General features: G+C 35.4%; 1 long non-coding RNA gene across 2 annotated transcripts in view; it reads left to right on the plus strand.

The window, feature by feature from the left end:
- The window catches only part of LOC147911869 (uncharacterized), a 129,371-nt gene that overhangs the window by 33,333 nt on the left and 68,088 nt on the right, over nt 1–27,950 (plus strand). The window contains exons 1-2 of one of the 2 annotated variants that reach the window (XR_015550616.1): nt 24,244–24,345; nt 26,611–26,714. This is a non-coding gene — a long non-coding RNA (uncharacterized LOC147911869). Of the gene's footprint in view, nt 1–24,243; nt 24,346–26,610; nt 26,715–27,950 lie in introns of those variants that run through there. The other variant, XR_015550615.1, reaches the window with a different exon arrangement.

Genomic DNA, 27,950 nt, shown 5'->3' on the forward strand with positions numbered 1-27,950 from the left:
GAGATATGAAAGACATAAAGACTTTTTCAGACAAGCAAAAGTTGTGGAGTTCATCATCACTAAACCTGTCTTACAAGAAATGCTAATGGAAGTTCTTCAAGCTGAAACAAAAGGATGCTAACTAGTAACATGAAAATGTATGAAAGTATAAAATTCACTGGTAAAGGTAAATATATACTCAAATAAATAATACTCTAATACTGTCATGGTGCTGTGTAAATCACTTTTAACCCTAGGATAAAGGTTAAAATACAAAAGTGTTAAAAATAAAGCTACATATTTTGTTAATGGATACACAAATGAAAAAACGATTGTGAAATAAGAAACAATATGTGGGGAGGAAAGTAAATTATAGAGCTTTCACATGTGATTTAAGTTAAATTGTTATCCACTTAAAATAGACTGTTATAACTATAAAATGTTTTACATAAGCCTCATGGTAATTACAAAGCAAAAACTTATAATACATACACAAAAGATAAAGAGAAAAACAAATATACCACTATAAAAAATAACCAAATCACAAAGAAGAAAGCAAGAGAGAAAGAGAGGAAAAAATCAACCACAAAATGAAACCACCAAAAGCAATAAACAAAGTGGCAATAAGAAGTCCTTATCTATCAATAACTACTCTAAATGTAAATGAAATAAATTCTACAATTTAAAAATTGACTGAATGAATAAAAAACAAAACCCTATTATATGCTGCCTACCAGAGATTCATTTCAGCTTTAAAAACACACATAGGCTGAAAATGAAGGGATAGAAAAGATATTTCATGAAAATGGAAAATAAAAGACAGTGGAAGTAGCTATAATTATATCAGATAAAACATACTTTATTTCAAAAACTGTAATAAGAGACAAAGAAGCTCATTATATAATGATAAAGGTGTCAGTTCATAAAGAGGATATAAAAATTATAAATATATATGCTCATATCAGAGCACCTAAATATAATAAGTAATTACTAACAGATCTGAATACAGAGATAGATAGCAAACAGTAGTAGGGAACTTCAAAATCCCATTTTAACAATGGATATATCATCCAGACAAAAAATAAATAAGGAAACAGTGGACCTGAACAACACTATACACTAAACAGACCTAACAGAGGTATACAAAACATTCCACCCAACAGCAGCAGAATAGATGTTCTTCTAAAGCACATATTAAAGTCTCTAATAGATCATATATTAGGTTAAAAAAAAAGTCTTAAATTTAAGATGAGTGAAATCATATCAAGCATATGGTAAGCATATCTTACCACCATTGTTTGAAAATAGAAATCAATAACGAGAGAAAAGCTGGAAAATCCACAGATACTTGGAAATTAACACACTCCTGAAAAACAAATGCGTCAAACAAGAAATTAAGAGATTTAAAAACAATCTCAGGGCCAGCCTGCTGGCACAGTGGTTAAGTTCATGCATTCTGCTTCAGCAGTCCAGGGTTCCTTGGTTTGGATTCTGGACATGGACCTACTCATCACTCATCAGGCCAGGCTGAGGCGGCATCCCACGTAGAAGAACTAGAAGGACCTACAACTAGGATATGCAAGTATGTACTGGGGGCTTTGGGGAGAAAAAAATCTTGAGACAAACAAAATTGAAATACAACATATCAAACAGATAGGGTGCTGCAAAGTAGTTATAAGAAGGAATTTTGTAGCATAATTGCCTATATTAAGAAAAAATGCATACCTCAAATAATCTAATTTTACACCTCTAGGAACTAGGAAAAGAAGAATGAATAAAGCCCAAAGTAAACAGAAAGATTGAAAAAGTAAAGATTACAGCAGAAATCAATAAAATAGAAGGAAAACAATAGAAGATGTTAATGACACTAACAGGGTTTTTTTGAAAAGTTATACAAAATTAATAAACTGTTAGCTAGACTAAATAAGAAAAAAAATACTGAGATGACTCAAATGAAATTATAAATGAAAGAGGAGACATCATATCTGATCACAAAAATAAGAGACTACTATGAACAATTATACTTCAACCAACTGGATAATATAGAAGAAATGGGTATATTCCTAAAAGCATACAATTTACCAGACTGAATCATGAGGAAATAGAAAATCTGAACCGGCCAATAACAAGTAAGGAGATTGAATCAGTAATCAAAAATCTTCCAACAATTAAAAGTCCAGAATCGGTTTGCTTCACTGGTGAAATCTACCAATCATGTAAAGAATTAATGCCAATCTTTCTCAAAATCATCCAAATTATTAAGGAGGGAGGAACACTTCCAAACATTTTACATGGCCAGCACTACTCTCTGTTTCTATGTGTTCAGTTTATTTAGATTCCACTTATAAGTAAAATCACATGGTATTTGTCCTTCTCTGTCTGACTTATTTTACTTACCATGATATGTCCTCAAGTTTCATCTGTATAGTCTCAAATGGCAGGATTTATTTCTTTTACATGGCTAAATATTCAGTTATATATATAATGTGTTTATATATATATATATATATATATCATATTTTCTTTATCCATTTATGGGTCAGTGGACACTTAGGTTGTTTCCATGTCTTGACTATTGTAAATAATGCTCGAATAAACATGGAGTGGAGAGTAGCTCTTCAAAAGAATGATTTTACGGGGCCAGCTCAGTGGCATAGTGGTTAAGTGCATGCACACCACTTTGGCAGTCCTGGGGTTCCCATATAAAGTAGAGGAAGATAGGCAGGATGTTAGCCCAGGAGCAGTCTTCCTCAGCAAAAAGAGGAGGATCGGTATAGGATGTTAGCTCAGGGCTAGTCTTCCTCACAAAAAAAATATGATTTTACTTCCTTCAGATGTAAACCCAGAAGTGGAATTGCTGGTAGCTATATTTTTAGTTTTTTGAGGAACCTCCATACTGTTTTCTATGGTGGCTACACCAATTTACATTCCGCCCAACAGTGAGCAAGTATTCTCTTTTCTCCACATCCTCACCAACACTAGTTATTTTATTTATTTATTTATTTATTTGATAATAGGCATTCTAACAGGTGTGAAGTGATCTCTCACTGTGATTTTGATTTGCATTTTCCAATTGATTAGTAATACTGAGCAACTTTTCATGGACCTGTTTGTCATTTGAATATCTTTTTTGGAAAACTGTCTACTCAGGTTCTTTGTTCATTTTTAAAAAATTGGATTATTATTTGTTCTCTTTTGACCTGTACAAGTTCCCTATGTATTTTAGATATTAACCCTTTATCAAACATGTGGTTTGCAAATATTTTCTCTAATTCCATAGGCTGATTTATCATTTTGTTGATCATATTTTTGCTGCTCAGAATCTTTTTAGGTTGATACAATTCCATTTCTCAATATTTCCTTTTTTTGTTTATGCTTTTGGTGTCATATTCATGAAATCATTGTCAAGATCAATGCGAAGGAGCTTTTTAATTATGTTCTCTTCTAGAAGTTTTATGGTTTCAAGTCTTACATTAAAGTTTTTAATCCATTTTGAGTTAATTTTTGTAAGTACTGTAAGATAGGAGTCCAGTTTCATTCTTTTGTATGTGAATATCCAGTTTTCCCGACACCATTTATTGAAAAAACTATCATATTAGTTTACTATATATGCATGGGTTTATCGCTGGTATCTCAATTCTGCTCCATTGGTCTATGTGTCTGTTTTTCTGACAGTACCATATCAGTTTTTTTACTATAAATTTGTAATATAATTTCAAATCAGAAATAGTGATGCCTCAAGATTGGTTCTTCTTTCTCAGGATTGCTTTGGATTTTGGGGCCCTATTGTGGTTCCATGCAAATTTTAAGATTGTTTTTTCTATTTCTATATAAAATGCCGTTGGAATCTTGATAGGGATTGCATTGAATCTATAGATGGAGTTGGGTACTATGGACATTTTGACAATATTAATTCTTCCAATCCAGGAACATGGAATATCTTTCCAATTAATTGTGTCTTCTCAAATATCTTACATTGCTATCTTATAATTTTCAGTGCCTTAAATCTTTCACCTCCTTAAATTCATTCCTAAACATTTTATTGTTTTTGACCCTTTTGTAAACGGAATTACTCTCTTTATCTTTTTAAAATGATTTTTGTTAGTGTATAAAAATACAACTGACTTTTGCATGTTGATTTTGTATCCTGCAGCTTTACTGATTATGTTGATTAGTTCTAACAGTTTTTTGGTGGGATCTTAAGGATTTCTTACATATAAGATCAAGTCATCAACAAAAAGAGTCAATTTTATTTTTCATTTCTGATTTGGATGATTTTAATTTTTTTTTTAAATTCCAGATAATTCTGGGTAGGACTTTCAGTCTTACATTGAAGAGTAGTGGTGAGAGAAGTACCTTTGTATTGTTCTTGATATTAGAGGAAAAGCTTTCAATCTTTTATCATTGAGTATGATGTTAGCTGTGGGCTTGACATATATGGCCTTTATCATGTTCATTTATGTTCCTCCTATACCCAGTTTGTTGAGAGTTATTATCGTGAAAGGATGTTGTTTTTCATCAAATGCTTTTTCTGCATTTATGAAGATTATAATATGACTTTTTTCTTTCATTCTATTAATGTGATGTATCATATTTATTAATTTGCAAATGTTGAACCATTTTTGCATCCCAGGGATGAATTCCATTTGGCCATGGTGTATGATCATTTTAACGTGCTGTTGAATGTGATTTGCTAGTATTTTGTTGAGAATTTTTGCATCTATAGTCATCAGGGTTATTGACCTCTATTGCAAATAATGTTGCAATAAACTTGAGGCTTCATATATCTTTTTGAGTTAGTGTTTCATTTTCTTAAGATATATACCCAGAAGTAGAATTGCTGGATCATATGGTAGCTCTATTTTTAAGTTTTTGAGGAACCTTGATATTGTTTTTCATGGTGGCTGCTCCAATTTACATTCCCACCAACAGTGTACAAGAGTTTTCTTTTCTACACATCCTGGTCAACACTTGTTATTTCTTGTCTTTTTGATAATAACCATTGTAACAGGTGTGAGGAGATATCTCATTGTTGTTTTGATTTTGATTTTCCTGATGATTAGTGATGTTGGGTATGTTTTAATGCATCTTTGTACCATTTGTGAGCCATCTTTGGAAAAATGTCTATTCAGATCCTTTGCCCATATTTTAATCGGATTATTTGGATTTTTGCTATTGACTTGTATGATTTTTTGACATATTTTAGATATTAACCCCTTATCAGCTATCCGATTTGCAAATATTTTCCCCCATTTTGTAGGTTTCCTTTTCAATTTGTTCATGGTTTCTTTTGTTGTGTAGAAACTTTATTTTTTTGTGTGTGTGTGAGGAACATCAGCCCTGAGCTAACATCCATGCTAATCCTCCTCTTTTTGCTGAAGAAGACCGGCTCTGAGCTAACATCTATTGCCAATCCTCCTCCTTTTTTTCCCCAATGCCCCAGTAGAAAGTTGTATGTCATAGTTGCACATCCTTCTAGTTGCTGTATGTGGGACGGGACCTCAGCGTGGCCAGAGAAGCGGTGCGTCGGTGTGCGCCCAGGATCCTAACCCGGGCCGCCAGTAGCGGAGTGCACACATTTAACTGCTAAGCCAATGGGCTGGCCCGTGCAGAAACTTTTTAGTTTGATATAATCCCACTTGTCTAGTTTTGCTTTAGTTGCTTTAGGTTTTGGTGTCAGATTCAAAAAATCATTGCCAAGACCTATGTCAAGGAGCTCACTGCCTATATTTTTTTCTACGTTTATGGTTTCAGGTCTTACATTCAGTCTTTAATTCATTTGGGGTTAATTTTTGTGTATGGTGTAAGATTGGGGCCCAGTTTCGTTTTTGAATGCGAGTGTCCTGTTTCACAACACTATTAGTTGAAAATACTGTCTTTTCTCCATTGTATATTTTTGGCTCCTTTATCATAGGTTAGCTCACCGTATATGCGTGCGTTTACTTATGGGCTCTCTATTCTGTTTCATTGATCTATGTGTCTGTTTTTTTATGCCAATACCATACTCTTTTGATTACTATAGCTTTGTAATATAGTTTGAAATCAGGAAGCATGATGCTGCCAGCTTTGTTCTTCTATCTCAAGATGTCTTTGGCTATTCAGGGTCTTTTGTGGTTCCATACAAATTTTAGGATTGTTTGTTTTGTTTCAGTGAAAAATGTCATTGGAATTTTGATGTGGATTACATTGAATCTCTACATTTCTTTGGGTAGTATGGATATTTTAACAATATTAATTCATGCAATCTATGAGCACAGACTATCTTTCCATTTATTTGTGTCTTCAGTTTCTTTCATTGATACTTTATAGTTTTCAGTGTAGAGGTCTTTTACCTCTTTGATTAAATTTATTCCTAGGAATTTTATTCTTTTTGATCAATTATAAATGCGATTGTTTTCCTAATTTCTATGTCTGATAATTTCTTATCAGTGTATAGAAATGTAGCAGAGTTTTGTATATTAATTTTGTATCCTACAACTACTGAATTTTTTATTACTTATAACAGGGTTTTTTTGGTGGATTCTTTAGGGTTTTCTATATATAATATGACTTAATCTGCAAACAGTGACAGTTTTACTTCTTCCTTTCCAATTTGGATGCCTTTCATTTCATTTATTGGCCAATGGCTCTGGCTAAGACTTCCAATACTATGTTGAATAGACGTGGGAAGAGTGGGCATCCTTGTCTTGTTCTTGATCTTGGAGAAAAAGCTTTCAGCTTTTCACCATTGAGTATGATGTTAGCTGTATGCTTGTCATATATGGCCTTAATTATGTTGAGGTACATTCCCTTCTTACTCACTTTTTGAGAGTTTTTATTATAAATGAATGTTGAATTTTGTCAAATGTTTTTTCTGCATTTATTGAGATAATTATATGATTTTTATCCTTCATTTTGTTAATATGGTGTAGGAAGGTTTTTTATTATTGATTCAATATCCTTACTTGTGATTTATGTGTTCAGATTTTCCATTTATTTGTGATTTAATCTTGGTAGGTTTTATCTTTCTCTAAATTTATCCATTTATTTTAGTTTGACCAATTTGTTGGGGTATAGTTATATATAGTAGTCTCATGATCTTTTGTATTTCTGTGATATCTATTGTAATGTATGTTATTCTATTTATTATTTTATTTATTTGGTCCTCTTTTCTTGGTTAGTATAGCTAAGAATTTGTCAATTTTGTTTATCCTTTCAAAGAACCAACTCAGTTTTGTTAATCATTTCTATTATTTTCCTATTCTCTATTTCATTTATTTTTGCTATAATATTTATTATTTCCTTCTTTCTGCTCAATTTAGGTTTTGTTTTGTCTTTTTCTTTGAGGTATAAAGTTATATTGTTTAGTTGTGTTCTTTCTTTTTTCTTAATGTAGACATTTATTACTACATTCTTCGCTCCTATCACTGATTTTGCTGCATCCTATACTTTTTGAAATATTGTGTTTCCATTTTTGTTTGTCTCAATGTATTTTTTGTTATTTCTCTTTTGATTTCTTCTCTGATTCATTGGTTTTTCAAGTATTTGTTGTTTAATTTTCATGTATTTGTGAAATTTCCAGCATTCCTCTTTTTATTTCTAGTTTTATGTCATTGTGATCAGAAAAGATTGTGGTCAGATGTCTAGTTTTATATCATTGTGGTCAGAAATGATATTTGTTATTATTTTTTTTCTTTTTGAATTTGTTGAGACTTTTTTGTAGCCTAACATATGATATATCCTAGAAAATGTTTCATGTGTTCTTGAAAAGAATGTGTATTCTGCTGTTGTTGGATGGAATCTTCTGTATATGTATTTTATTTATATTTGTTTTATACTGTTGTTCAAATCTGCTGTTTCTTTACTAATTCTCTGTCAGGATGATCTTTCCATTGTTGAAATTGAAGTATTAAAATCCCCAGTTACTGTTTATTTTCTTTTTAGTTCTGTTGATGGGTGATTTATATATTTAGGTGCTCTGGCGTTTGGTGCATAAAGATTTATAAAAATTATATCTTCTTGATGTATTGACCCCTTTATCATTATATAATGACCTTCTTTGTCTCTTCTGACTATTTTTAGTTCAGTCTATTTCGTCTGAAATAAGTACAGCTGCCCCCGCTTTCTTTAGTTACCATTTGCTTGATATATCTTTTTCCATACTTTCACTCTTGGTCAATGTGTGTCCTTAAAGCTAAATTGATTCTCTTTTATGCTACATATGTTGTATCTTGTTTTTCTATCCACTCAGGCATTCTACGTCTTTTGATTAGAGAATTTAACTCATTTATGTTTATAGTAATTATTGATATCTAAGGACTTCATCTGCAATTTTGTTCATTGTTTTCTGATTCTTTTGTAGATCCTTTGTTTCTTGCCTCCTCTTTTGCTGTCTTTCTTTGTGATTTGATGACATTTTTGGTGGTATGCTTTGACTCCTTTATCATAATCCTTTGTGAATCTGCTACATGTTTTTCCTTTGTGGTTACCATGAAGCTTACAAAAAATATCTTATATTTATAACATCCTATTTTAAGCTGATAACTTAACTTTGATAGCATACAGAAGAGTCATACTTTTACTTCTTCCTCTCTCATATTTTAGATTATTGATATTACAATTAAATCTTTTTTATATTGCATATCCAATATCAAATTACTGTAGTTATGGTTATTTTTATACATTTTTTCAAAGCTTATAAATTATAAATGTAAAGGAGTTACACATCATCATTTCAATATTAGAGATTCTGACTGACTATACACTTGCCATTTCTAGTGAGTTTTGCAACTTCATATATTTATACAATATTAATTAGCATTCTTTTATTTTAGCTTAAAGAATGCCCTTTAGCATTTCTTGGAATACAGCTCCAGGTGTGATGAAGTCCCTCAGGTTTTGTTGGTTCAGGAAAGTCTTTATCTCTTACTCATTCCTGAAGGAATGCTCTGCTGAATATAGTGTTCTTGGTTGACAGTATTTTTCTTTAAATATTTTGAATATATCATCCCACCTTCTCCTGGCCTTCAAAGTTTCTGATGAGAAATCCACTTATAATATTATAGGGGCTCCCTTGTATGTTTCTAGTTTCTTTTCTTTTCCTTTCAAAATCCTCTCTTTTTCTTTGAATTTTGTCATTTTAATTATAATGTGTCTCAGTGTAGCTCTTTCTGATTTCAACATATTTTGTGTCCTTAGGGTCTCATAAATCTGGATGTCCATTCTCTCCCCATGTCTGGGAATTTTTCAGCCATTATTGATTTAAATTGAGTTTTTGTCCCTTTCTCTTTCTCTTTTCCTTCTGAGATTCCAATTATGTGTATATTGTTTCTTTTAATCATGTCCAATAGATTCCATAGGCTTTTCATTCTTTTGCATTCCTTTTTTCTTTTGCTCCTCTGATTGGATAATTTCAAATGACCTACCTTCTAGTTTACTTATTCTATCTTCTGCTTGGCTGAATCTGATATTAAAGCTCACTGTGAATTTCTCAGTTCATTCATTGTATTCCTCAACTCTAGGATTTCTGTTTTTTTTTTTTTTTTGGTAATGATTTCTATTTCTTTATTGAACTACACATTTTGTTCATGCATTGTTTTCTAATTTCATTTAGTTTTCTGTGTGTTCTTGTAGATCACTGAACTTCTTTAAGTAGATTATTCTGAATTATTTGTCAGACTTCTTAATTCTCCATTTTTTTAGGGTCAGTTATTAAAGTTTTATTAGTTTTCTGTGTTGCTGTCGTATTTACTAGATTCTTTGTGACCATTGATTTCTTGCATTGGTACCCATACATTTGAGTAAATGGTCTCCTCTTCCAGAGTTAAAGTTTAGCTTTGGCAAGGAAAGACCTTCACCAGTCAGCTCAGCATGGGGTACTAGATGGGTCAGTTGGTAGGGTTCATGGGCACATGAGGCTGGCTATAGGGTTCTCTAATATGGAAAAGCCACATCCTGTGCTCTGAAGTCAAGGGAATGCTACTGACTGTACTACACAGTTTCTTGGGCCTGCTAGCTGGGCTCTATGTTCAAGCAGGGTCACTGGGTGTACTTCCTGATTGGGTGGGGCTGATGTTATGCCTTGTAGCCAGGTGGGGCCACTAGCTGGGCTCTGTAATCACCTCTGCTCAGGTGATGTCACAGGCTGTGTTCACTGGCACGGTTGTACCACTGGTTGGAATCTATAATTATGCAGGGCTATGGGCTTGGCTTTGCATTCCTTCCTGATTGGTTGGGGTCTCAAGCTATGCTCTGCTATTATTCAGGGTTGCAAGCTGTGCTCCAGAGTTGGGCAGGGCTATAGGCTGTGTTCTACTGCTGCACAAGGTTACTGGCTGGGTTCTCTGGTCAAGAGATGCCTCCAGCTATACCTTGCATTTGGGTGGGGCTACATATTGTGCTTTGTAATTGGGTGGGCTTGCTATCTAGGCTTCCTTATTAGATGGAGCTACAGGTTATGCTTTGCAATTCGGCAGGGTAACTTTTTGGGCTCCCTGTTTGGAGAAGGCCAAAGGCTGTCTTCAACAATCAAGTAGGACCTTAGGCTAGGCTCTTCTGTGGGGTGGGGCTATAAGCTGGGTTCCACAACTGCGTGGTACTTTAGAATGGGATCCAAGATTACCCAGTGTCACTGTTCTGGATCCCTGGTTATGCTGGACCAGAAGCTATAACTAACAGTTGAGATAGGCTGCTGGCTTGGCTTCTTGCCCAAGCAAGGTTGTAGGATGAGCTCTACATCTGCCAGGATCTCTGACCAAGCTTCCTGGTTGGGCAGGACTGGAGGCTACACTCAGCATTTGGGTGAAGCTAAGAATTTCTCTGCCCAGGCAGGGCCATAGAGCCAGCTTCAAGGCTGGTATGGCTCATTGGCTGGGGACAGAAATCAGGCATGACTGTCAACTAAGCTCACTGACCAGATGGGGCCATTGACTCAGTGCTACAGATGGACAGAACCACTGGCTGGAATCTCTGCTCCTATGCCACTGAAGCAGGAATATGGTCCACCAGGATGTGATCACTGCTTGCTATAAGTCCTGTCCCCCTTGTCTGTCTCTATAGTATCTCCGGTATTTGAGCCCCACAGATTCCCACAGTAATTCTTGTAATGTGATTCCTGAGAATCATCCAGCAACATTGGAGGAGCTGGATATCCATCTTGTGCTCTCTTTATACCACTGTAGAAACTGTAGGACCAGGGGATACCTCTTGGCATGGCACTGGTCTTGGGGAGGGGTGGCGCAGTCAGAGTGTAACCACTCCTCTTACTCTGCTAATGCTTTCTTTCTTGATCTCTGTGCTACAGATTGGTGCTTCAGTCTAAACCTTGAGTTCTGAGATTTTCACAATGGTGTTTGGTCTATGAACCGGTACTGGTTGGTCTTCTTATGAGGTGGACAGAAGTTGAGATTGACAAATGTCATGATTTTGATGATGTCACTTCCTGGAAGAAAACAGGAAAAAAGTTCTTTGATGTTGATCTTGGCAATGTTTTTTTGGATATGACACCAAAAGCACCACAACAACTAAAATAAACAAGTGGAACTACATAATGTTAAAAAGATTTTGCACAGCAAAGTAAACAATCAATAAAATGAAAAGAAAACCTAGGGAATGTGAGAAAAATATTTGCAAATCATATATCTCATAGGTGGTGAATATCTAAAATATATGAGAAACTCATAAAACTCAACTGTAAAAAAAATGATTAAAAAATGTGCTAAGGATCTGAATAAACATTTTCTAAAGAAGACATACAAACAGCCAAAAAATATATGACAAGGTGCTCAACTTCACTAATTATCAGGGATATACAAATCAAATCCACAAATTTATATCACCTCACTTCTGTTAAGATGGCTATTATCAAAAAGACAAAAGATAGCAAATGTTGGATATGATGTGCAGCAAAGGGAACCCTAGTGCACTATTGGTAGGACTGTAAATTGGTACAGTCATTATGGAAAATAGAATCAAGGTCCTGTAAAAAATAAAAAAATTCAGCTACCATATGATCCAGTAATCCTGCTTTTGGATATATATCTGAAGGAAACATAATTAATATCTTAAAGAGATATGTGCTCTCCCATGTCCACTGCAGCATTACTCACAATAGCCATAATATGGAAACAAACTAAGTGTTCATTGACAAATGAATGGACAAGGAAAATGTGGTATATGTGTGCAATGGAATATTATTCATCAATAAAAAAAGGAATTCCTGACACTTGTGACAACATGGATAAACCGAGAGGGCATTAAGCTAAGTTTCATAAGTAATACAAAGATAAATATTGTGTGGTATCACCTATATGTGGAAAAAACATGACAATATCATTGAAATAGACAGTAGAATGCTGGTTACCAGTGGCTGGAAGATGGGAAAAATGGAGAGATGTAGGTCAAAGCGTACAAAATTTTCTTTTATAAGATGGATAATTTCTCATGATCTAATATACAACATGGTAACTATAGTTAATAACATGGTATTGTATACTTGAAATTTGTTGAGAGTAGGTCTTAAGTGTTTTCACCACACACAAAATAGGATTTAACTATGTGAGGCAATGGATATGTTAATTAACTTGAACGTTGCAATCATTTCAGAGTATAAATGTATATTAAACCATCATGTACACCTTTAATATATAAAATTTTATTTTTTCAATTATTCCTCATAAAAAGTTGGAAAAAATATATTTTAAAAACTAATCCACACACTTGGAGAAAATATTTCTAATGAATATATCTGAAGGAAGATTTATATCCAGAATATGCAAATGTACATAAATAGCTTATAAAAATCAATAATAAAATTTCAAATACTCCAGGAAAATATCCATAAGATTTGAATAAATATTTCACAAAGTAGGACTTAAGAATAACCAAGGAGCACATTAAAAGGTGTTCAACTTCATTAATCAGTAGAGCAATGCAAATTAAAATGACAATGGGATACCATCATACATTCACTGGAATGATATAAATTAAGCAATCTGACAAAATCTAATTTTAGTGAGGATTTGGAGCTCAGAGATCTTTTATACTTTGCTGGTGGGAGTGTAAAATTGCACAAGAGCTTTAAAAAAGAGTTTGGCAATTTGTTATAAAGTTAAACATATCTTTACTTTATAACTTAGCATTTGTATTTCTAGGTACATACATATGAAATGAATGTACGTATATATTTCCCCAAAGGACTTAAGAACTTTCTTTGCAACTTTAAAATAACCCAAAGCTGAAAACCACCTAACTACCTCTCAATAGGAAAATGCACAAACCAATTTTATATTCATACAATGGAATTCTAATCAGAAATTTTAAATAAATGAACTAGTGGTACATACAACAACATAAATTCCATTTATATGAATTTCAATAATGGGCAAAACTAATTTTTGGTAATAGAAATCAGAATAATGATTACCCATGCAGTCTAGAGTTTAGAAATTTGGGTGATGGTAACATACATGTATACATTTATACAAACTCAACAAAATGTATAGTTAAGATCTCTGCATTTGACTCTATGTAAATATATGCTTATATTTCCTAAATATAAAAAGAAAAAAATGAGTTTCCTGAAGTGGAACACAGGAAGTATGGGAGATAATGACAAAAGATGAGACTGGAAAATTATTTCATTCTAACGCCATAGTCATAGAAGTTTTTATAGGGAAAATTATCCCCGTCAGATTAATGTCAAAGAAGATCACTCTGGCAACAATGTACAGGGTCAGAAGACAGATAAGAATCAAAAAAACTAATTAGGGCCATTGAAATTGATCATTAAGAGGAGAAGGAAGGCAATTTACATTATGGATGAAGAAGAAAGACTAGATTCCAAAATTATTTAGGTGGTAGAGAATCTGTAGAATTCAGTGACCAATTGAACAGTGGAAATAAGGAAGAGAAAAAAGTCAAAGATTACTCCCAGGTTTATTACTTGGTAGGTTGGGTAAATGGTAAAATACAGGCAATATAAGAGAAAAAAAGGTTTGAGGTTTGTTTCTTTAGAGAGGAAGGCAGTGGAGATTGATCGACAATGAAGTGTTTTATAATATGATGAGTTTGAGATATCTGCAGGAAATTGAAGTAGAGATGCTCAGTTTGCTGTTTGGTAATATGAATCTATTGTTCCAGAGAGTTATTAGATGACAATAAATCATTTAATATTTGTGAATACATCAGTGACATTTTAAGGCATGTGTGTGACTGAGATTAACCAATATAGTGAACAGATAACTAAGAATGGAAACTTTGGGATGCACTGTTAGTAATGGAAAATTGGGGCATGTCGCTGACAAAGGGGGTTCAAAAGGAGACCAAAAACAGATACAAAGAGAAAAAGTACCAGGAAAGAATCATGTCATAGAGATCAAGAGAAGAATATGTTTCAAAAGAAGGGTGGTCAACAATATCACATATGACAGTGATCAATGAGAATGACTAAAAAAATGATAGTACCACTGAATGAGACATCCCAGTAGCAATAAGCACACCTGGCCCCCAGATATTGGTCTCTAATATCATTCACCCCTATAAAGAACCAAAGGAGAAATGGTTGATTACAGGATCATGGTAGGAAAACATGTCTTAATATGACATAGAGTAAGGAAGTGCTGAAAAAATGATAAGGTTGTCACAAGAACCCAGTAGCCAGCTTGAAGAAAGGTCTTCCTGGCCAAATCTGGAAAAATATGAGCACCAAAATAATTAAATATGGTAATGAATTATAAGCCATTGAAAACATATTAATTAATGAGTTTATGTCAATAATAAGTGAAAAATAAATAAATAACTTGACAAATGGCAGGGGCAGAGGAGGATTCTTATAGTAAAATGCATACACTGACTGATAAATGTACAAGATCTGGAGTTGGAAAGTCACCTTTTGGTAACCATCATAATAAAAGTGGGATCAGGAAAGAATCATTAATAGATGCTAAATCCAAAGGGAAATTTTGATGAACAGTAGGATATTTTCATGGTCCTAAATGTGTCCCCAAAGATTGCTGTTTCTTAGTTGCAAAGGAAAAAAAAAAATCACAGTAATTATACAATGGAGAAACTGAATAACACCTTGACCAAGTGATCAAAATTAACACTACTAACAAGAGACAGATGGACATTGTGCACTTCCAGATGTGATATTCTGAGAAAGACATACTATCTCCTAGGGAGTTTCCTGGACAAGAATGCATAATCTGAATCTAATCAAAAGGAGACAGACAAACACAAAATAAAGCACATTCTATTAATCTTCAAATACATTGGCTTCATATAAGACTATGTAAAGCTATGGAAATGTTCTAGACTAAAGAAAGCTAAAATGTCATGACAAAATAAATGCAATACTTGACCCTAGACTGGATCCTTTGTTGCAGGAGAAAAAGATTCGATGAAGGACATTACTGGGTCAATTGACAAAATTGTAATACAAAGAGTAGATTAAACTATTGTATCTACTTCCAATTTTAGTGAAGTTGATTACTGTAGTATGTTTTTGTAAGAAAACATCCCTTTTCTTAGGAAATACAGACTGCAGTATTTAGTGGTAAAGGGTTAGAGGGTGAAATGTTTACAACCGATGAATCTAGGTAAAGGTTATATGAATGTTATATGTAATATTTCTATTTTTGTACACATTTTCTTTAAGTTTGAAATTATTTACATATAAGAAACCTAAAAAAAGAGGAGAGTAGGTTTACAAAAAGACAGAAAGCTGATAAATTTTGTTAGAGCTCTTTCAGTGATATGATGGGGCAGCCAGTGTACAAAGTGATAAGCAAGAGACAAAAGTATATGTAGACTTTACTTGTAGGAACTGTAGTAGTTACAGGAGAAAGGATAAAAAGTGATAGCTTGAGGTAGAGGTAAGGTTAAGAGAAATGTTTGAGAATAGGGTGAACTTGAGTAGGTTTTAGACTGAAGAGAAGATGATGTTAAAGATATAAGAAGAAAGACGTATTTATATATAAGGTGCAGAAGGTAGAGATGAAAGTGCAGAAGTTAGCATTAGAAAGGAGAAGACTTCTTCCATTAGGGAAAGAGAGAAAGAATGTTCAAGATTGATAAGTATAAAAGTTAAAGGCAAGTGAATCAGGAAAATATGCCTGGAGTACTTCGTTTTTTTCCTTTTTTTTTTTTTGAGGAGTAGGGGTTGGTTGGTTTTATTTCCTTAATACTGGAGAGCTGAGATGTATTCCTCAAGACTCCTCATCTTCTTTAATTTGCAGTTTTACTACATCTGACTGGTGATGGTGATCGTTGCAGCATAAAATATTTTAAAATAAAAAAAATAAATACTTTCTTAGTATTGAATGTCCCAAATATTGCATAAGACATATTTATACTAAAAATATTTGTTGTTTATTGGAAATTCAAATTTAACTAGACATCATGCATTCTTATTTGCTATAGCTGGCAACCTCACATTCATATCACTGGAGAGCCTCTAAGTCAATCTAAGGAATTGTCCTGAACCTTGACCTTTAGTAGCTGTCCCCTAGAAGGCACCAAAAATCTATTTGAAGTGAGTTTTTTAAAAGCACTTTCTTTAAGTCAGTCTGACCATTTCCATCCCCCATTGGCTCTAACATCTGCTCATATGATAGGTTTGCTAGTGGGAAGCTTCACTTTCTACCCGCTTTCATGTCTACAATTTCTCCTAGCCCCCTTCCCCATTCAGCAAAAAATACAGAAAAAAATTCCTCTCAAAAATGCCCTCCTGCATCAAAATGTAGATTTTTGGGCCCAACGCTAGTCTTACTGACTTCCACATTCTGAGATTTATTCCCAGAAACTTACAATTGTAAATAAGCACTGCAGATGATTCTGATGTGCACTGAAGTTTGCGAGTAATTGGTAGGGTAGGTGACAGTGCCTCAAGTTACTTTAATTGAGATAATTCATAATGTGAAAATTAAGCTATTTATTCTGATTGAGTGCTACTTAAAATTTTTTTCAGAGCATAAAGTAGTGTTTCTCAAAATATAGTACAAAGACCAAAAGCATCAGAATCACCTGAGGGTGCCTCTTCAAAATACTTAAATCTTACTCAAGGCTTATTGATAGAATCTCTAGCATTGAAGCCTAGTAATTTAAACTTTTTATAAACCATAGTGCTAATTTATTAAATATTAAAATTTGAGAACCGCTGTTGCGGACTTTTTGACTACAACACTCTAGTCTAAAACAATTCATTTCACTTAGGTCTGATCTTTTGTGCTGCTTGCTCATAGCTGCATTTCTGATCATGCAAGGGGTCCTAGAAAAACCTGTCTTAAAATAACTGTAGACTTTAAATCATGCAATAAAATGAACAGTCACATCCTCTTTTCTTAGTACACTATACTTTATACATGTGCACTGTGAAATTGTGGAACTAAATAAAGAAATATTGGATTTTCATGATTTTTCCTTATTTTTTACTTATACATATTTTTAATAGGGACACTGTGCTAGATTACAAAGGAGGTACAGAGAAATAAGAAGCCAAATCTAGCAGCCAAGCTTTGTTTTGGAGACTGTTGTGAAGAAAATTGCCAGAAAACCATGAGAGACTAGTGGGCCCACCTCCCAGGAACTTAGAGTAGCTCTGTAATGGTTCTGCCACTGTATACTTACAATGGCAGTTAAAGTAGAGTTAAAGTAAACGCCTCAATTTTGGTCACTTTAATAGACTGGTGCAAGAAGTGTTTTACTAAAAACTCCCATGACTTCTGGTAAGATTTGGTAAAAAACAAGGTTATTAATAACTAGTAGAGTAGAGGTAAGACAGGATTTCATAAAATCTAATGCTTTTTCTTACTGACTTCATGGACAAACACAAATTCTTTTTTTTTTATGAAAATAATTAAAATTTTTAATTTTTCTTCACTTAAGACAACACTAAATGGTAAATAAAAAACACCATGAAAAATCAAGAGACAGACCGTGGAAGAAAACTTCAATACCATTTTTCCTACTTTAAAAAAAAAAAACAAAGGGCCCTGCATTTTCATTTTGCCACTTAGCTCTGCAAATTATGTAGCCAACCCTGCATCTCTTAACCTCTGGCTCTTTCTTCAAAATACTGAGCCCCTTTCATAGCACATGCATTCTTCTACCTGCACTGCTCCTCTCCTTCTAAAGCCGAGAACTCCTACTCATTCTGCAAAGGCCACTGTTTTTTTTTTTTTTAATTTTTTGTTTATTGCAGTAACATTGGTTTATAACATTGTAAAAATTTCAGGTGTACATCATTGTACTTCTATTTCTGCATGGACTACATCATGTTCACCACCAAAATACTAATTACAACCCATCACCACACACATGTACCGAATTATCCCTTTCACCCTCCTCCCTCCCCCCTTCCCCTCTGGTAACCACCAATCCAATCTCTGTCCCTATGTGTTTGTTTATTGTTATTATCTACTACTTAATGAAGGAAATCATGCGGTATTTGACCTTCTCCCTCTGACTTATTTCACTTTGCATTATACCCTCAATGTCCATCCATGATGTCACAAATGGCTGGATTTCATCATTTCTTATGGCTGAGTAGTATTCCATTGTGTATATATACCACAGCTTCTTTATCCATTCGTCACTTGATGGGCACTTAGGTTGCTTCCAAGTCTTGGCTATTGTGAATAACGCTGCAATGAACACATGTGTGCATGTACCTTTACAAATTGGTGTTTTCAAGTTCTTTGGATAAATACCCAGCAGTGGGATGGCTGGATCATATGGTAGTTCTATCCTTGATTTTTGAGGAATCTCCATACTGTTTTCCATAGTGGCTGCACCAGTTTGCACTCCCACCAGCAGTGTATGAGAGTTCCCTTCTCTCCACATCCTCTCCAACACATGTTGTTTCCTGTCTTATTAATTATAGCCATTCTGACGGGCGTCAGGTGATATCTCATTGTAGTTTTGATTTGCATTTCTCTGATAGTTAGTGATTTTGAACATCTTTTCATGTGTCTGTTGGCCATCTGTATATCTTCTTTGGAGAAATGCCTGTTCAGGTCCTTTGCCCATTTTTTAATTGGGTTGGTAGTTTTTTTGTTGGTAAGATGCATGAGTTCTTTATATATTTTGGAGATTAAGCCCTTATCAGATGTATGGTTTGCAAATATCTTCTCCCAATTGTTAGGTTGTCTTTTCGTTTTGCTGATGGTTTCCTTTGCTGTGCAGAAGCTTTTTAGTTTGATGTAGTCCCATTGGTTTATTTTTTCTACTGTTTCTCTTGCCCGGTCAGACGTGGTGTTTGAGAAGATGTTGCTAAGACTGATGTCGAAGAGCGTATTGCCTATGTTTTCTTCTAGAAGTTTCACAGTTTCAGGTCTTACATTCAAGTCTTTAATCCATTTGGAGTTAATTTTTGTGTATGGTGTAAGGTAAGGGTCTACTTTCATTTTTTTGCATATGGCTATCCAGTTTTCCCAACACCAATTGTTGAAGAGACTTTCTTTTCCTCATTGTATGTTCTTGGCTCCTTTCTCAAAGATTAGCTGTCCATAGATGTGTGGGTTTATTTCTGGGCTTTCGATTCTATTCCATTGATCTGTGTGTCTGTTTTTGTGCCAGTACCATGCTGTTTTGGTTACTATAGCTTTGTAGTATATTTTGAAATCAGGGAGTGTGATACCTCCAGCTTTGTTCTTTTTTCGCAGGATTCCTTTAGCTATTCGGGGTCTTTTGTTGTTCCATATAAATTTTAGGATTCTTTGTTCTGTTTCTGTGAAAAATGTTGTTGGAACTTTGATAGGGATTGCATTGAATCTATAGATGGCTTTAGGAAGTATGGACATCTTAACTATGTTAATTCTTCCAATCCAAGAGCACGGAATATCTTTCCATTTCTTTGTGTCTTCTTCAATTTCTTTCCGAAATGTTTTATAGTTTTCGGTGTACAGATCATTCACCTCTTTGGTTAAGTTTAATCCTAGGTATTTTATTCTTTTTGTTGCAATTGTAAATGGGATGGTATTCTTAATTTCTCTTTCTGCTACTTCGTTGTTAGTGTACAGAAATGCAACTGATTTTTGTATGTTGATTTTGTATCCTGCAACTTTACCATATTCGTTTATTACTTCTAAAAGTTTTCTGGTGGATTCTTTGGGGTTTTCTATATATAAAATCATGTCATCTGCAAATAGTGACAGTTTCACTTCTTCCTTTCCAATTTGGATCGCTTTTATTTCTTTCTCTTGCCTGATTGCTCTGGCTAGGACTTCCAGTACTATGTTAAATAGGAGTGGTGACAGTGGGCATCCTTGTTTGGTTCCTGTTCTTAGAGGGATGGCTTTCAGTTTTTCACCATTAAGGATGATATTAGCTGTGGGTTTCTCATATATGGTCTTTATTTTGTTGAGGTACTTTCCTTCTATACCCATTTTATTCAGAGTTTTTATCATAAATGGATGCTGTATCTTGTCAAATGCTTTCTCTGCATCTATTGAGATGATCATGTGATTTTTAGTCTTCATTTTATTAATGTGGTGTATTACGTTGATTGATTTGTGAATGTTAAACCATCCCTGCATCCCTGGAATAAATCCCACTTGATCATGGTGTATAATCTTTTTAACGTATTGTTGTATGTGATTTGCTACTATTTTATTGAGGATTTTTGCATCGATGTTCATCAGTGATATTGGCCTGTAATTTTCTTTTTTTGTGTTGTCCTTGTCTGGTTTTGGTATCAGGGTAATGTCAGCTTCGTAGAATGAGTTAGGGAGCTTCACCCCCTCCTCAATTTTTTGGAAGAGTTTGAGAAGGATAGGTATTAAGTCTTCTTTGAATGTTTGGTAGAATTCACCAGGGAAGCCGTCTGGTCCTGGACTTTTATTTTTGGGGAGGTTTGTGATTACTGTTTCGATCTCCTTACTGGTGATTGGTCTACTCAAATTGTCTACTTCTTCTTGATCCAGTTTTGGAAGGTTGTATGATTCTAATAATTTATCCATTTCTTCCTGATTGTCGAATTGGTTGGCATATAGCTTTTCATAGTGTTCTCTTATAATCTTTTGTATTTCTGAGGTGTCTGTTGTAACCTCTCCTCTTTCATTTCTGATTTTACTTATTTGTGCCTTCTCTCATTTTTCTTGGTGAGTCTAGCTAAAGGTTTGTCAATTTTGTTGATCTTTTCAAAGAACCAGCTCTTGCTTTTATTAATTTTTTCTATTGTTTTTTTGGTCTCTATTTCATTTATTTCTCCTCCGATTTTTATTATTTCCCTTCTTCTACTGATTTTGGGCTTTGTTTGCTCTTCTTTTTCCAGTTCCTTCAGGTGCATTGTTAGATTGTTTATTTGAGATTTTTCTTGTTTGTTGAGATTGGCCTGTATCGCTATAAACTTCCCTCTTAGAACTGCTTTTGCTATATCCCATAAATTCTGGCATGTCGTATTTTCATTTTCATTTGTCTCCAGGTATTTTTTGATTTCTTCTTTGATTTCTTCGTTAACCCAGTCATTGTTCAGTAGCATTTTGTTTAATCTCCACGTATTTGTGGCTTTTCTGATTTTCTTTCTATAGTTCATTTCTAGTTTCATACTGTTGTGGTCAGAAAAGATGCTTGGTATTATTTCAATCTTCTTAAATTTATGGAGACTTGTTTTGTTGCCTCATATGTGATCAATCCTGGAGAATGTTCCATGTGCCTTTGAAAAGAACGTGTATTCTTCGGTTTTTGGATGGAATGCTCTGTATATATCTACTAGGTCCATCTGTTCTAGTGTGTCGTTTAAGGCCAATGTTTCCTTATTGATCTTCTGTTTAGATGATCTATCCGTTGGTGTAAGTGGAGTGTTAAAGTCCCCTACTATTATTGTGTTACTGTCTATTTCTGTTTCTATGTCTGTTAATAATTGCTTTATATATTTAGGTGCACCTACATTGGGTGCGTAGATATTTACAAGTGTTATATCCTCTTGTTGGATTGTTCCCTTGATCATTATGTATGCCCTTCTTTGTCTCTTTTTACAGTTTTTGTTTTAAAGTCTATTTTGTCTGATATGAGTACTGCTACCCCAGCTTTCTTTTCATTGCCATTTGCGTGGAGTATCTTTTTCCATCCCTTCACTTTCAGTTTGTGAGTGTCTTTAGGTCTGAATTGTGTCTCTTGTATGCAGCATATATATGGGTCTTGTTTTTTTATCCATTCAGCCACCCTATGCCTTTTAATTGGAGCATTTAGTCCATTGAGGTTTAAAGTAGCTATTGATAAGTATGTACTTACTGCCATTTTTTAACTTTTTTTTTCTCAGTGTTTTAGTAGTCCTTCCCTGTTCCTTTCTTCTTCTATACAGAATTGATGGTCACTTTAGTTTGACCTCTGTCTGAAAGCTGTACTCTTTAACTCCCCTCCTCCCTCATGTTTTTGATATCATATCTAACCTCTTTTTGTGCATTTGTATCCATTACATTCTAATCATGGAAATAGATAATTTTTCCTATTTGTTGTCTTCTCTTTTCCCCTTAAATCGGTCCCTTTAAAATTTCTTGTAGCACTGGTTTCTTGGTGACAAACTCCTTTAATTTTTGCTTATCTGGGAAAATTTTGATCTCTCCTTCCATTTTGAATGATAACCTTGCTGGGTAGAGTATTCTTGGCTGTAAGTTTTTTCCTTTTAGCACTTTAAATATATCGTGCCATTCTCTTCTAGCCTGTAAGGTTTCTGCAGAGAAGTCAGCTGATAGCCTTATGGGGTTTCCTTTGTACGTAACTTGACATTCTCTTGTGGCTTTTAGGATTCTCTCTTTATCTTTAATTCTGGACATTTTGATTATGATGTGTCTTGGTGTGGGCCTCTTTGGGTTTATCTTGTTTGGGGCTCTCTTTGCTTCCTGTACCTGGATGTCTGTTTCCTTCCTTAGGTTAAGGAAGTTTTCATCTATTATTTCTTGAAATAGTTTCTCTGACCCCTTGTCTCACTCTTCTCCTTCCGGGACACCTATAACACGGATGTTAGTGCGCTTGATGTTGTCCCAGAGGTCCCTTAGACTGTCCTCAGGCTTCTTAATTCTTTTCTCTTTTACCTGTTCACCTCAGGTAATTTCTTCTAGTCTTTCGTCCAGCTCACAGATCTGTTCTTCTGTATCCTCTACTCTGCTTTTGAGTCCCTCTAATGAATTTTTCATTTCCAGTATTGTATTCTTCATTTCTGATTGGTTCTTTTTTATATCTTCCATTTCTTTGTCGACATTCTGAGTTCATCTATTCTTCTCCCCAGATCAGTGAGCATCCTTAACACTCTTAGTTTGAACTCTCTGTCGGGTAGGTTGCTCATTTCTGTTTCACTTAGTTTCTTTTCTGGGGTTTTGTCCTGTTCCCTTACTTGGAATGTATTCTTTTGCCTCTTCATTTTGCCTCTTTCCCTGTGCTTGTGTCTACTTATTAGGTACGTCAGCTACGTCTCCTGCTCTTGGATAGGTGACCTTATGTAAGTGATGGCTTAGGAGACTTCCAGTGTGCTTCCCTCAGTTCTCAATGTTCCAGGGGTGACCCCTGTGTGGGCTTCGTGTATCCTTCTGCTGTTGCCTGTTTGCTCTCCCTGTAGGCGCCCAGGGAGGCTGAGTTATGCTCCTGGCCAGCTGTTGTAACGCTCAGCTGCTTGTAGATGTTGTGGGCCCTTCAGTCTCTTTATCAGGTGTGGGCATCACCAGCACAGTGTGCTGCAAGTTCTAATACCACATTTGTGTTGCAGTATTTCTTTTAAGTGAGTAGGCCCCCACCGTGGCTGGTTGTTAGGCTCAGGGCCTTACAATTACTGTAAGCCTCTAGCCTATTAGGTCTCTTGTCTGCTCTCTGAGGATTGCAGCTGGGTGGGGCTGGACTCAGGCACAGGAACACCCAATTGTTTCAGGTTTTGGAAGGTGGAGCAAACCTCCTATGTGGGTCTTTGAGAAGTACAAGTCTTCTGTGGCTGAGAAGCCCTGCCACCCACAGGTCCACACACACAGTCAACACAGTCCTGCCCCGTGTGAGTGCTCCAACCTCCCCAAGCGGACCCAGTCTCTCCACGGCGGGAGCCCCACACACTCCGCCACCGCCCCACACTCTCCACCCGCTCCTTGTGCACACCCTCTCCTGCTCAAGTCGGCTCAGTTGCCAGGCTGCAGAGAATCCAGTCACCAATCTATGCAGGCCCACAAGTTGCCTGAGGGCTTGTTGTTGGGTGGGGCCAGTCTCTAGGGTGGGCTGCCTGCCCCAGCTGAGCTGGATTAAATTGGTGCTCTAGCGGGTGGGGCAGACGCTGGGCTAGCAGGTCTCAGGGAGAACTCCAATGGCGTCTGTGTCAGCATGCCCACACCAGGCCACAACAATGGCCGCCGCCAATGTCCCAGTCCCTGGAGAGTTCTCAACCCTCACCGAGATGCACTCAGGGCCTATTAGGTGAGTCTCTTGTCACCAAAGCACTGTGCACCTTTCTTTCTGGTGATTTAAGGGTGCTTCCTGAAACGGGTGAGTTTGTGCGTGGGCCCTTTAAGAGCCAGTTTTAGTTTCTTTGTGAACCGGGTTTTCTGGGGGTGCTCCCCAGTGTTTTAGTAGCAGGCACAGTCAGATATTATGCCGCTGGTCTCGATTGTGCTGGGTCCATAATATGCCCACAGCGGGGGCGCTTCCCAGCTCAGGGCCCCACGTCTCCAGGGAGGGTGCGTACCTGTGAGCTGCTCCCGGCGGCCGTGAAGCTGGCAGCTTGTGAAGGCAGCGTTTTTCCTCTCCAGAAGGGAGTCTCTGCCTCTTCCACCTCAGTTAGGGTTGTCCGTTGTTGCAGGAGTTCCTTTCATCCTGTTTTCAGTTCTGTCTCAGGGGTAATTTTTCCACGAGTAGTTGTAAATTGGCTGTGTCCACGGGAGGAGGTGAGTTCCGAGTCTGCTTATGCCGCCATCTTGACTCCTCTCCCCCAAACACAAATTCTACCTGCAAAACTGCATCAACTATTTTCTATTTGATTAGCACTAAATCAGCAACCATATGGCCAATTCAATTCTGATGATCATTTTTGTTTATATGAAATAAATTGGATTGAGCATGGATCAAATGTAATTGATTGCCTAGTGATCAGATATTTCAAAGGACATCATAAAAGTGACATAACCAGTTTTTTTTCTATCTAAGGTAATATTGATAAAAAATTAAAACTTTGTAATAGTGTTTATATGCTTATACCTGCCTCACCAATATAATTTATTTCTACTTCACATAATTTACATCAGTTAGAAACAAAAGCAAAAAATCTTGTCAAAAAAAATCCTTGAGCCTAAACTGCAATTCAGCATAAAATATTAGACTAGGCTGCACATAGAGATTTGCTCTTAAACTTTTCTTAAATCAGTTCACAAAAATAATCTTGGAAACAAAGTCACAATTGTGAATAACCTCCTTATAAAACTAGTTATAAAGAAATACTCAGGAATTAAAAGGGATTATGGTTTCTTTAGCCACACTACAAGTGGAGTGAAGGGAACCCACAAAAGTAGTATGTATCTGCTGCCCACAGCTCAGGAGATATGGGCTGCCTCTATGGATGATTTGTTTCATTTCCCATAATGCTAAGGTCTTTTCTGGAAACAATAGTAATTGAGCTCCATTAATATGATGGCAAACTTTGGGAAGTAGGAAAAAGCAGTCTAAGGAACACTAATAACAGCAGCAGATAAGATTTTGTTTTCTAATCTAGCTTCATTGAGTAGTTGTGAATTGAGGATAAGGGAGCTTGTGGAAAAAAATATATATATATATCACTGGTGACTGTGGCCTCAACATACTGCTCCTTTCACAATGTTTTGTACATGTGTCAGCATCAGATATGAACAGATAGTGGGGTCAATGATCAAGGCAAGGAGGTAGATCTAGGAGGGGTGGATACATCCCCAAGGACAGCACCTAAGCAGACAGATAGACAGTAGGGCACACATAAATGTCTGGCATGAGAGCAGGCCAGGAGTCAGCAACAGATGGCAAGCAAGCAGCAGGCCTGTGAAGACTGGAGTAGTTCAGCAGTCAAGGCAGATGGGAGAGTCAGAAGCCATGGAGTCATAAGATGTTGTTACTGGCAAGGACCTAAGAAAACCTCTATTGATGTTACTTGCCACCTTCATTATAAAGTGAAGAAAAAAGTAAAAGTGAAGTCCACAGATGAGGAGTAACATGTCTAGGGTCACACAGCAAACTGGAAATAACAGAGATGACAACAATCCACATATTTTGTTTCTCATGCTACTGCTTTTTTCCAACACATGGCACTCCCTGTCCATGGTTGATTAAAACACAATTTTGCTCAATGCTTACTATGTACAAAGACACTGTACTAGATTACAATGGTTTTACATGGAAATAAAAAGTCAAGTCCAGCAAGTAAATACAGTTAATGATAGATAATAGTTCACATTATTTGAGCACTTACTATATGCTAGGCACTGGGCTAAATGCTTTACCACATAATGTCAGTTAATTTTCACAATAACCCAATGAGATATGTAATAGCCCCATTCTACAGATGGGGAAAAATTGAGGCTTAGAGAAGAAAAGGAATTTTCTCAAGACTTCAAGACTAATCATTGCTGAAGCTGGATTAAAAGCCAAGGCTCTTTGACTTTGCACTATAATGCCTAACTTCACTGTTATACTGAAATTAACCCCTACTCTTGCATCTAGGTTGTTCTTGGCTCCTGTCCTAGAAGACTAACTTCAGAGCCTGCAAGTGAGATAAACAATTGATAGCATTTGGATACAAGGACAAAGAATAGTAGAAGCTTCTGGTGAGCAAACTCTGGCACTACATAAAGTGAATTCTGTACGCCATACTTTTGTTTTAAAGTTATTCCTTTTCTGATTATTGCAGAAATGTACATTTAGAGTAGACAATTTCAAATATGGAGAAAGGTGCAAGGATAAAACATCCCTGGAATACTTAATCATCCCAGCACATATAGATATAAAAGTTGTTAACACTAGAGGATTTCTTTCCAGTGTATAGTGTGTGTGTGTGTGTATTTAAAAATGCATATGTGGTCTTGTTTTATTTTTATAAGACTGAGATTTTATATATACTGTTTTATAATCTTTTTCAAGTGAAAATATGAGCATTTTTCCATATCTGAAAATATTCAACACCATGATTTTATAACTACACAGTGTTTCGTTATATTAATACATCTTTAATTATTTTTCTATTGCTAAATATTTTGGTTGTTTATGATTTTTTGTTTTTTTTGTTTTAAAAATCACTGGGTTGTGAGCATATTTCTAAGAATTTTCTTAAGATAGAGTCCTAGAAAGGAAATTAGTAGGCCAAAGCTTATAAAGCCCATTTTTCTACTCTTTCATGTTTAAATGTAACCACATGTTAACGCATGGTGACCTTTTCAGGGGATATACTCTATATACATTAAAACAATACTTAATTTTATTCCAGGACTATGTTAATTTCCTGAAATCTTTATTTAAATTCACACACTCAAATTGAAATACAGGCCACTGATTAGTGATTCTGTAATTGGTTCAATGTGAGTGTGTTTGAACCTCTAGGACTACCATATTTTTTAATAGAAAAAAATGTTACTTATGTTTATGTGGATGATGATGATGATAATTGAGGTAAATACTATTACTACCCATTCTGTAGATAAGAAAACTGAGATTAAGTTAATTAACTTGTTTAAGATCACACAGCTAGTTTTTGGCACAGCCGGAAATGAAACCCTCATGAGTTTGGCTCCATAGTCTGTGAATTGAAGCACTAAGATACCACCTTTCTCTTCATTAAGGTGCACATCAAAAACTCTACAACGTGTTTCTATCCTTTTGCTGTATACTAAGTAAACAAAAGGAAAAACATACTTCTTCTTCAAGAGAGATTTCAGTTGGGAAAGTAGAGAAAACTAGCATTTTTTCCCTCAGTCTTCAAATCATACCTACCACATGGGCATTCTGTACTCAGGAATGCTACAAAATATTTCAACTAAGGACCTATTTTTCATTTAACAGAATCATCC

The sequence above is a fragment of the Ceratotherium simum genome, chromosome X (assembly GCF_057802395.1).
Source record: "Ceratotherium simum simum isolate JZ-2026a chromosome X, ASM5780239v1, whole genome shotgun sequence".
NCBI lineage: Eukaryota > Metazoa > Chordata > Mammalia > Perissodactyla > Rhinocerotidae > Ceratotherium > Ceratotherium simum.